The 11,621-nt window shown below is 37.1% G+C and overlaps 1 long non-coding RNA gene across 1 annotated transcript in view; it reads right to left on the minus strand.

Moving 5' to 3' along the window:
- LOC143818396 (uncharacterized) overlaps positions 1-5,595 on the minus strand; it is a 526,111-nt gene extending 520,516 nt beyond the window's left edge. Inside the window, exon 1 of the long non-coding RNA XR_013224513.1 lies at positions 5,390-5,595. This is a non-coding gene — a long non-coding RNA (uncharacterized LOC143818396). The remainder of the gene's footprint in view (positions 1-5,389) is intronic.
- Positions 5,596-11,621: the final 6,026 nt, after the last annotated feature.

Consider the following 11,621-nt stretch of genomic DNA (forward strand, 5'->3'; position numbering starts at 1 on the left):
CACAGACTGAAGGCTGGGGTGGAGTTTTATAGCATAAAGACACAGTGCACATGAGACCAAAGACGCCATCTTGGAAAAGGGCAGTAATGCACAAAAGGTAATAAAAAATGTTCAGAGTCCTGACAGGTATATTTTGTTCGTGTGCCTTTTTTTCATTTTAACTAACTATAATAAAGCTTAGAATAATGTTTTAATACTATATGTTTTGGCTGTAAATGTATGCAAGCCCGTATTTGGTGGTATGTCATTTTGAAGTGCTATAGTTTACTTTGTGTGGACATTATCAGATATAATCCTCTGAATTAGTGATGAGCGAATATACTCGTTATTTGAGAGATTCCCAAGCATGCTCGGGTGTCCTCTGAGTATTTTTTAGCGCTGGGAGACTTAGTTTTCCTCACCTCAGCTGAATGATTTACATCTGTTAGCCAGCATAAGTACATGTGGGGGTTGCCTGATTGCTAGGGAATCCCCACATGTACTCAGGATGGCTAACAGATGTAAATCATTCAGCTGCGGCAATAAAAACTAAATTTCCGAGCACTAAAAAATACTCGGAGGGCACCCGAGCGTGCTCGGGAAATCTCGAGTAACGAGTATATTCGCTCATCACTACTCTTAACATATTGCAGTCATCATATTATATAGCACTGTGTACTTACAATTGGTCATTTTGGCTTTCTATCCAGTAAATTATTTGCTTTGCTCTACTCTATGTAGAAGCATGAAGTCTCCTGTCCCTGCATTTATCTTCACCTTCTTCAACTCCTGACCAAGCTGCTCTGCTCCTGCCCATGTCATGAAATTTTGCAGTGACTCACTGTATGACTCATACAGGGAACAATGACTTCCTGTTTCTGCATAGAGCTTAGAATGGAAAACAGAAGAATTAGCTGGGTAGAAAGGCAAAATGACTAATTGTAAATGCACAGTACCATATAATAAGATGACTGCAATATATTAAGAGGATAAAAACGTTGATGGGGATGCTTCTTTAATGTGTATTCCCTGGTCAGAAGGGAGCATTTGAAGCGTTCCCAGCTCCTGCATACCCAACTTATTATTACATGGGCTGCCCTACAAACAAAGACAAGCACAACTCATCAAAAATCGACTTGCGTGCTACCTCTAAACTGCTCATAGTAATGATGATAGAAGCATCCTTGTAGGTTGATTTTGGCCCTAAAGGAACTGACTCTGTGGACTAAGGTTAAACCCTTTATGACCTGTGATATATAGGTACATCATAGATTGTCTCCCCTCCATGATGCAGGCTCTGCCGCTGAGCCCACATATTTTCAGGCACATGACAGCTGATCCAATCAGCTGTCATGTGACCCTAACAACCGAGAGTGGAATCGCGATCCACCCAGGGCTGCTAACATGTTTAATACCACAGTCAATCTCTGACAGCAGCATTTAACATGCCCACGCCAGAAGCGCATCCCTAGCTCTGCCCATTGACACCCATGTTGCATGATCGTGGGGCACCTATGGGTTGGCATGAAAACCTGGGGTCTGCAGGAGACCCCTTTGGTTGACATTGCCAATCTGCTATGAACGCCATCCAGTGGCTGGCGTTCATAGCAGATAAGTATTTCTGCTGCATATAGCAGTGCTGAAGCCCTATGTGTAGCACAAGCGATCAGAAGATTGCAGCTTCAAGTTTCCTTTGGAGACTGTTAAAGCGAGTAAAACATTTTTTTTTTAAAAAATGCAAAGATATAAAAGTTTAAATAACTTCCCTTTTGCCCATTAACAGTAAAAGAATCAAAAAAATTCAAAGATACACATATTTGGTATCACCGGGTTCAGAAAATCCCCATCTATCAAAATATAAAAATAATTAATCCAATCAGTAAAGGACTAAACAAGAAAAAAAATAAAAAATTCAGAATTATGTTTTTTGGTCACTATAACATTACAATAAAATGCAATAATAGGCACTCCAAACATCATATCTACACCAAAACGCCAGAATTACAATTTATTGATCGCCGGTACATTGCAATAACATGCAATAATGGGCGATCAAAGGATGATATCTACACCAAAATGGTATCAATAAAAACATCAGCTTAGCGCACAAAACATAAGCCCTCACTCAACCTCAGATCCGAAAAAAATGGAGATGGGTCTTGGAAAATCACGCCTTTTTTTTTTTTTAACCAGTTTTTGAATTTTTATGACCACTTAAATATAAAAGAACCTATACATGTTTGGTAACTGTGAAGTCGTAACGACCTGGAGAATCATAATGCAGGTCAATTTTAGCATTTAGCACCTTTTTGCAATTTCACCGCACTTGAAATTCTTTTCCCATTTTCCAGTACACTATGTGATAAAATCAGTGGTTTTGTTCCAAAGTACAACTTGTCACACAAAAATGCAAGCCCTCACATGACCATATTGATAGAAAAATGAAAAAGTTATGGCTCTGGGAAGAAGGGGAGTAAAAAAACAAAAATGCAAAAATGGGAAATCCCAAGGTGGTAAAGGGGTTAAAGTTGCTCCAACGATTCATGGTCATCTGCATCAACTCTATGCTCAGATCTTTGGAAATGAAATACAGTACAGTACTGAAGCCACTGAATGTTTGTAATGTGAATTTATTGACTATTAACAATGCAGATCACTAGTTTTTATAAATGATACAAAGTATTTGCTAAGTATTGTGTAGAACGTTAGTTTTTCTATTCAATATTGTGTTATAAGATGTGCCACAATACACACTAAAAATATACTTCTACGCTTTGTATGTTAATATACAATTACATTCTATTTAAAGAAAATACCCAACATACAGTATCTTCTTCCCAATAAACAATGAGACAAAGCCAATGTGTAAGCTGTATTTTTTCAACTAGTTCTACCTAATGCAGGAAGACAGGAATAAGCAGAGTAGAAAGCACCTGTCAGCTCTATTTCCCAGTATCCTTGATTAGTATGAAACATTAATAGGTTACCCAGTAACCTGGGCTGAAGTCTGCCTGTGCCCGCGTGTGTATGTCTGTGTTCACAGAAAGCAGAATGGGATAGCAGACATTATTTCTTAATGGTTATACATGATTTCATCAAAATGAAAAATTATTTTAATAATGCCGGTAACGCCATGGTGTTTCTGTAAGACTTTCAAACCAACGTTTTCTTATGATTGCCCCCCAGTTTTATTCCTTGTAAAACAGGATATCAATTAGATGATGCATTTGTTTCTTATATAGAAACTACAAATTCCTAGCAGAGTGCTAGCTGTTATGTCAGAATTATTACAGATATGTCTACCTGATATCACTCTTACCTATTAGATAGCGGATCCTCTGGCAATGCCCTAGCATACGATAAAATCAGATTTACGGTACATCAGGTACTCTTGTCTATAGAATTTCTCAATTCATACACAGCACCTGTCTATGAATACATCCACACGTCTATTTATGTCATTATATGTATTTTGTACGACTTTTATGGCACATTCAACAACTAAATTATCTGCATTGTTATTGAAGCCACATGAATTAAGAGCTGACTCTTTCCAAGTAATTCAAGACACGCTCTATAAGTGGTATAGAGAAATAATACATATATGTCATGTTATATTATTGAAAGTTATTACTAGAATACATATCATTATTTTGAAAAATTCATATTTTAATATTTTTTACCCTTTAAATGTATTTCCAAAAAAAATTATATTTTAAGCTCCTTTTAAATATAACATTTTAAAAATATAAAACTGTGTGCAAAACTGTAAAGCGCTGCGGAATATGTTGGCGCCATATAAATAAAGAGATCATTATTATTATTATCATTATTATTTCCTACAGAACTTACAAGCGTCTTTGCACATGTAAGACATAAGCAATCCTATTATTTCAGTATCTTTAATTAAAATTAGTGATACTTTTCATTTCACCAGATATTAATAGTCAAATCAATGTTGTCACTTACAAGAGAGAAACTATTTATTTCTTTCCTGGTAGCCCTTATATACTAGACAGTAGCCAATATAGCTGTTCTGTACTGTCAGCACATGTCAATTGCATGCATTTCAGTACCTGAGGAGAACCTTAATTGTGCCATTGTAGGGTTGAATCACCCAGAGAGTAGACATGATATATTTATTATTATGCATCGTACATTTTAAGTACACGTGGGCTGCATCCTACAACCCTCTCAGGTTTCCTTACTGTTTGTATTTCCAAGTACGAGATTGCAAGGAGGAATGGGTTTATTCTCAGCTGTGTTTTTCTATATGATGCAACTGTTTAATTAGGAAGTTAAATACAAATAAAAATTAACATTCTGAATATTGACCTTAGGAGAGACTTTTACTTACCTTTTGGTCATTACCATAAGATGGCGGGCCTAGAACACAGTACAGCTCTGACTATTTTTCAAAAAGTTAAAAAATACAGAGATTTTGAGATATGTAGATATGTATTAAAATATAATATTATTATTGTTAATTGTAATATATAATTTTCCATTGATTTAATCCCCACTAAATGAATACATATTTAATCATTTGTATTTTTCATTCCTAATCCCTAGAGGTCAACTCTTTTTCCATAGTACACTTAATTTTCCATTTTGTCTCTTTTCCTTAACTTCTTAGTTCTGTTTAGTCTTTATTACAAAGTCTTACATTTATCCTTCTTACGTGAAATATATATAAAAACTGTTTATTTTCTGTATTTGGATTTTCTTTCATGCAAAAGAAGGCAACAATCTACTTAATAAAGTTGATGTTGCAATAAAATAGCAATTCTGTTTACAATGAGGATACGATTTTTGATATTTGATAGATAAGAGAAAAAAATGCATCGTGGCATTAATAATTAAATAAGATGATTTCCCGAGTGACATAAAATATACAGATTATTAACCTCATTGGTATTAAAATAGCAAGGAACCTTGAAGTTTGGACACAAACATTCCTCATCAGCTCTAAGTCAGTCTCATAGTTCCTAATTAAAAATGAAGCCTCTGTGACACTAATAAGGATTAAAGCATCTAAAGACCCTGAGTATATCAGTCACACACATTAGCTTGGAAGTTGATAGCAGGCAGTTTTTTTTCCTCCTTATCACTTGCCAGGATTCTACCCCCTGACCCCAAGTGCATCTTAGAATAGCGACACTGGCACTGGCACATCAGAAATGCTCCAGGAGAGACTATTTAGGAGGGAAAACGAGAAGCGGGTTACATTACGTACACAACAAATGTTACCAATCCTTGACCCTCTACTAGTCTTGGTGAGCCACAAGTACAACAGCACAAGCATCCTACTAACAACGACTTGCATTATTACCTACCCTACGTTTGCTGCACAATAGTTCTCTCTACAAACAGCAGATTTCAGCCGGTACAGAAGAGATGACACACTTACTGTAATGTCCCATGGAGAAGAGTTCCCATCGAGACAGTGCCACAGTTGCTCTTCACTCAACGCAAAGGGTTAATCATCGGAAAGAAATAGCATACCATCTATTAGCAGGCAGCCCTCTTAGATAATACATATTTCCACATATGATAAATCCCGGGTAAACCTGTATTTCTATTTAAACACCTTGCAGAGTAAAGCCTAGTACTGCATCTGGTTGCCAAAGCACAATCAATATAGAAGGAGCAGTATTTTATGATTGGAGAAGTTGTTGTGTTTTTGGTGGTGAAATTCATTATTTAGTATCTGAACCCTCAGCATTTCAGTATCATTTATTCATAAAGTCCCTTTTTGCCAGGAGGAAATGGATACAGCTATAGAGAGGGAGAGAGAGTGTGTAAGAGAGAGAGAGAGGGAGAGCGAGAAGGAATGGGAGTAAAGCGGATTGATGATATTGATCAGGTACTATCTTGAAACAAAGGCTAGGTGCTCTATTTTAGATGACAACTGTGACAGATAAAAAAACAAGCAAGTGAGGGGGAAGGCTAAGGCCTTGAACATCACAAGCTTTAAAGAACGTTTGAAGAAACCATTATGACAAGCAGGTCTAGGCAAGCTGCTGCAAACGATGTATTCAGAAGATTCATTAAAAAATGATGCTTTGTTTGCCTTGTGAATATGAGCTTTCCAGCTCGTGCAGTATACTTTCCTGTCAATGAAATTAGATTTTTAGATTGAACAATGTAGTGAAGTTTCTAAAAAACAAAAAATATTAGAATCAAATAAACACTGCAATTTGTTAGGTCATTTTTTTCTTGAAAAGAAACATCTGTCAATGCTCTAAATCATGAAACTCTAGGGCATATATGTTTTATGTGTATGAGGGATAAAATACCGCTGCTACATTCACACAAAGTGACATTTCTCCCATATCCATCTATCCGTTTTCTTTTTATGCTGTATTTTTGTTTAGAAATAGAATTTAATATGCTAAAATGTAACAAGTATTTTAGGTATTTATATATAAAAATATTATTTTGATTTTGGGGGTTTTATTTGTTTTGTGAGATTCATTTTTTTATTTTTCTTTTAGATTCTTCTGCATGAGACTGAAATCACTTTGAGCAGTAAGACAATGCTGTGGGATCAGAGGAGGATGTAAAAAAGGTACAAAGAGGGTCTCAGAACTTCTTTCTGTGTACTGCTTTAAGTTCTTCGTTGCACTACATTTATTTAGTATAGTTACTATAAACATTGTAATATTGCTAATTAAATACTTGTCAAGGTATTTTTCTAACATATATAAGTATACATATACATGAGTACATCAAATCCAACACTTGTAAGTGACTTAAAAGATACTTCGATTCATTTCATACTTCAGTCATAATTCACAATATGATCACAGTTTTGCTCAAGATTCTTGACTTATTATAACCTCTCAAGAAGAGGAATCTGATAAAGCCTTGATATACTTATCATTAATGAAGCAATGATTGGACTGTATTGAGGTTAGACAACATTTTCTTTTAGGAGTAGCTTTAGGCTGAGTTCCCACAATGAGTATTTGGTACATTTGTGATGTTGCAGATTTTTGCTACTAAAATAACGCAGCATATTATAGTTCAAACAAAGAGTGTGGGATTTCCCTAAATCTCATGCCTACTTTGCTTTTCTTTAACACTGTGTAAACTAACTTTCAGTCTGCAACATGTCAATATCTCTAGTGGCAAATATCTATTTTGTTAGCCCTTGTTATTAACGAGTCTCTCTGTTATATTTGCATCTTTCGTATTATCTTTTTGGTGATGCAGGTTTACTAAAAAGTACTATTTGACTTATTTCCCTATCTTCCTTCAGCCATTTATATTTACTATATTATATAGAGCCATCATATTTAGAGTGTATCTTGGCTATCGCTGTAATGTTTTTTACCCACTCTGTAAGTGCAATTGTCCATGACTGTAATGTCCTTGGTTTTTCCTTTTCTATGTATGCATTTTTTTTTTTACTAATTTATATTTCATTCAAAAAATGTATATTTTTTATATATGTCTGGCATTTTTTTTTTTTTTACAATTGTTTATGCTTTCAAGACAGATATTAATTTGGCTGGCTATTGCCTTATAAGAGTAGCGCAGCAGAAAGACAGTAAAAGTGCATATAATCTGCACAAGACTTTATCTAAAAAGTTTTATCAAAGCTAAGTACCGTATATACTCGAGTATAAGCCGACCTGAGTATAAGCTGAGACCCCTAATTTTGCCACAAAAAACTGGGAAAACTTCTTGACTCAAGTATAAGCCTAGGGTGGGAAATGCAGCAGCTACTGGTAAATTTAAAAAATAAAAATAGATACCAATAAAAGTAAAATTAATTGAGACATCAGTAGGTTAAATGTTTTTTAATATCCATATTGAATCAGGAGCCCCATATAATGCTCCATACAGTTCATGAATGCGCCCATAAGATGCTCCATACAAAAAATATGCCCCATATAATGCTGCACAAAGGTTAATAATGGCCCTATAAAATGCTCCATATTAAAAAATATGCCCCATATAATGCTGCATAAAAGGTTAATGATGGCCCCATAAGATGCTCCGTAGAAGAATATACCTCATATAATGCTCCATAAAGGTTGATGGCCCCATAAGATGCTCCATAGAATAATATGCCCCATATGCTGCTCCATAAAGGTTGATGGCCCCATAAGATGCTCCATAGAATGATATGCCTCATATGCTGCAACGATTAAAAAAAATGACATACTCACCTCTCGTTGCTGGGGGAGAGGTGACGGTGTCCTGAACAGGTGCAGGTGTTACCGCTGGCTCAGGCCCCAGGCACGTGCGATATTCACCTGTTCCCGTTCCACTGCCTTGCACCGCTTTGTCTTCCAGGTCTTCTGCCTGTGACTGTTCAGGCAGAGGGTGCACACTAAACATGGCATCATGCCCTCTGACCAGAACATCACAGCCAGAGGATGTGGAAGACACAGCCCGGTGGTGGAATGGGGACAGGTGAATATCACATGCCTGACCCTCCCCGTCATTATACTCCCTCCTGGCACCATCTCTGCTTCTCTGATGGTCTCTCCGGTGCCAGCAGCTTGTTGCTGTGTTCAGCGGTCACGTGGTACCACTCATTAACCCCTTTACCCCAAGGGTGGTTTGCACTTTAATGACCGGGCCAATTTTTACAATTCTGACCACAGTCCCTTTATGAGGTTATAACTCTGGAACTGTTTAACGGATCCTGATGATTCTGACACTGTTTTCCCATGACATATTGTACTTCATGATAGTGGTGAAATTTATTTGATATTACCTGCGATTATTTGTGAAAAAAATGGAAATTTGTTGAAAATTTGGACAATTTTGCAATTTTCCAACTTTGAATTTTTATGGCCTTAAATCACAGAGATATGTCACACAAAATACTTAATAAGTGACATTTCCCTCATGTCCGACATCAGCACAATTTTGAAACCAACATTTTTTTGTTAGGGAGTTATAAGGGTTAAAAGTTGACCAGCAATTTCTCATTTTTACAACACCATTTTTTTAGGGACCACATCACATTTGAAGTCACTTTGAGGGGCCTATATGACAGAAAATACCCAAGTGGGACACCATTCTAAAAACTACACATCTCAAGGTGCTCAAAACCACATTCAAGAAGTTTATTAACCCTTTACGTACTTCACAGGAACTGAAACATTGTTTATTAATCCTTCAAGTGTTTTACAGGAATTTTTGGAATGTTTAAAAAAAATGAACATTTAACTTTTTTTCACAAAAAATTTACTTCAGCTCCAATTTGTTTTATTTTACCAAGGGTAACAGGAGAAATTGGACCCCAAAAGTTGTTGTAAAATTTGTTCTGAGTATGCTTATACCCCATATGTGGGGGTAAACCACTGTTTGGACGCATGGCAGAGCTCGGAAGGGAAGGAGTGCCATTTGACTTTTCAATGCAAAATTGACTGGAAATGAGATAGGACGCCATGTCGCGTTTGGAGAGCCCTGATGTGCCTAAACATTGAAACCCCCCACAAGTGACACGATTTTGGAAACTAGACCCCCTAAGGAACTTAGCTAGATGTGTGGTGAGCACTTTGACCCACCGCGTGTTTCACAGAAGTTTATAATGCGGAGCAGTAAAAATAAAAAATAATATTTTTCACAAAAATGATATTTCGCCCCCAATTTTTTATTTTCCCAAGGGTAATAGGAGAAATTGGACCAAAAAAGTTGTTGTCCAATTTTTGTCATGAGTACGCTGATACCCCATAAATGGGGGTAAACCACTGTTTGAGCGCATGGCAGAGCTCAGAAGGGAAGGAGCGCCATTTGACTTTTCAATGCAAAATTGACTGGAAATGAGATAGGACACCAGGTTGCGTTTGGAGAGCCCCTGATGTGGATGTATCTAAACAGTAGAAACCCCCCACAAGTGACCCCATATTGGAAACTAGACCCCCAAGGAACTCTAGATGTGTTGTGAGAACTTTGCACCCCCAAGTGTTTCACTACAGTTTTTAATGCAGAGCCGTGAAAATAAAAATTCTCTTTTTTTCCACAAAAATTATTTTTTAGCCCCTAGTTTTGTATTTTTCAAGGGTAACAGGAGAAATTGGACCCCAAAAGCTGTTGCCAAATGTGTCCCAAGTACGCTGATACAACATATGTGGGGCGCACCGTTTGGGCGCATGGCAGAGCTTGGAAGGGAAGGAGCGCCGTTTGGATGGATTGGTCTGCAGGCGTCACATTGCATTTGTAGAGCCCCTGATGTACCTAAAGAGTAGAAACCCCCCCAAGTGACCACATATTGGAAACTAGACCCCCCAAGGAACTTTTCTAGATGTGTTGTGAGAACTTTGAACCCCCAAGTGTTTCACTACAGTTTATAACACAAAGCCGTGAAAATAAAAAAACTTTTTTTTCAACAAAAATTATTTTTTAGCCCCCGGTTTTGTATTTTCCCAAGGGTAACAGGAGAAATTGGACCTCAAAAGTTGTTGTCCAATTTGTCCTGAGTATGGTGATACCCCATATGTTGGGGTAAATCATTGTTTGGGCGCACGGGAGAGCTCACAAGCGAAGGAGCACTGTTTTACTTTTTCAACGCAGAATTGGCTGAAATTGAGATCGGATGCCATGTCACGTTTGGAGAGCCCCTGATGTGCCTAAACAGTGGAAACCCTCCAATTCTAACTGAAACCCTAACCCAAACACACCCCTAACCCTAATCCCAACCATAACCCTTACCACACCCCTAACCCTAATCCCAATCCTAATCCCAACCGTAAATGTAATCCAAACCCTAACTTTAGCCCCAACCCTAACTTTAGCCCCAACCTTAACCCTAACTTTAGCCCCAACCCTAACCCTAACTTTAACCCCAACCCTAACCCTAACCTCAACCCTAACTGTAGCCCTAACCCTAACTTTAGCCCCAACCCTAACCCTAACTTTAGTCCCAACCTTAACCCTAACCCTAATGGGAAAATGGAAATAAATGCATTTTTTTAAATTTTATTATTTTTCCCTAACTAAGGGGGTGATGAAGGGGGTTTGATTTACTTTTATAGCGGGTTTTTTTTAGCGGATTTTTATGATTGGCAGCCGTCACACACTAAAAGACGCTTTTTATTGCAAAAAATTGTTTTTGCGTCTCCACATTTTGAGAGCTATAATTTTCCATTTTTTGGTCCACAGAGTCGTGTGAGGTCTTGTTTTTTGCAGGATGAGTTAACGGTTTTATTGGTACCATTTTCGGGCACGTGACATTTTTTGATCGCTTTTTATTCTGATTTTTGTGAGGTAGAATGAACGAAAACCAGCTATTCATGAATTTCTTTTGGGGGGGGCACTTATACCGTTCCATGTTTGGTAAAATTGATAAAGCAGTTCTATTCTTTGGGTCAGTACGATTACATCGATACCTCATTTATATAATTTTTTTATGTTTTGGCACTTTAATACGATAAAAACTATTTTATATGAAAAATAATTATTTTTGCATCGCTTTATTCTGAGGACTATAACTTTTTTATTTTTTTTGTTGATGATGCTGTATGGTGGCTCTTTTTTTGCAGGACAAGATGATGTTTTCAGAAGTACCATGGTTATTTATATCCGTCTTTTTGATCGTGTGTTATTCTACTTTTTGTTTGGCAGTCCGTGACCGCTCCTGGCACATAATGCCGGATGTAAGCTGCGATAGTCAGCTG

This window comes from Ranitomeya variabilis, chromosome 3 (genome assembly GCF_051348905.1).
Source record: "Ranitomeya variabilis isolate aRanVar5 chromosome 3, aRanVar5.hap1, whole genome shotgun sequence".
NCBI classification, from domain to species: domain Eukaryota; kingdom Metazoa; phylum Chordata; class Amphibia; order Anura; family Dendrobatidae; genus Ranitomeya; species Ranitomeya variabilis.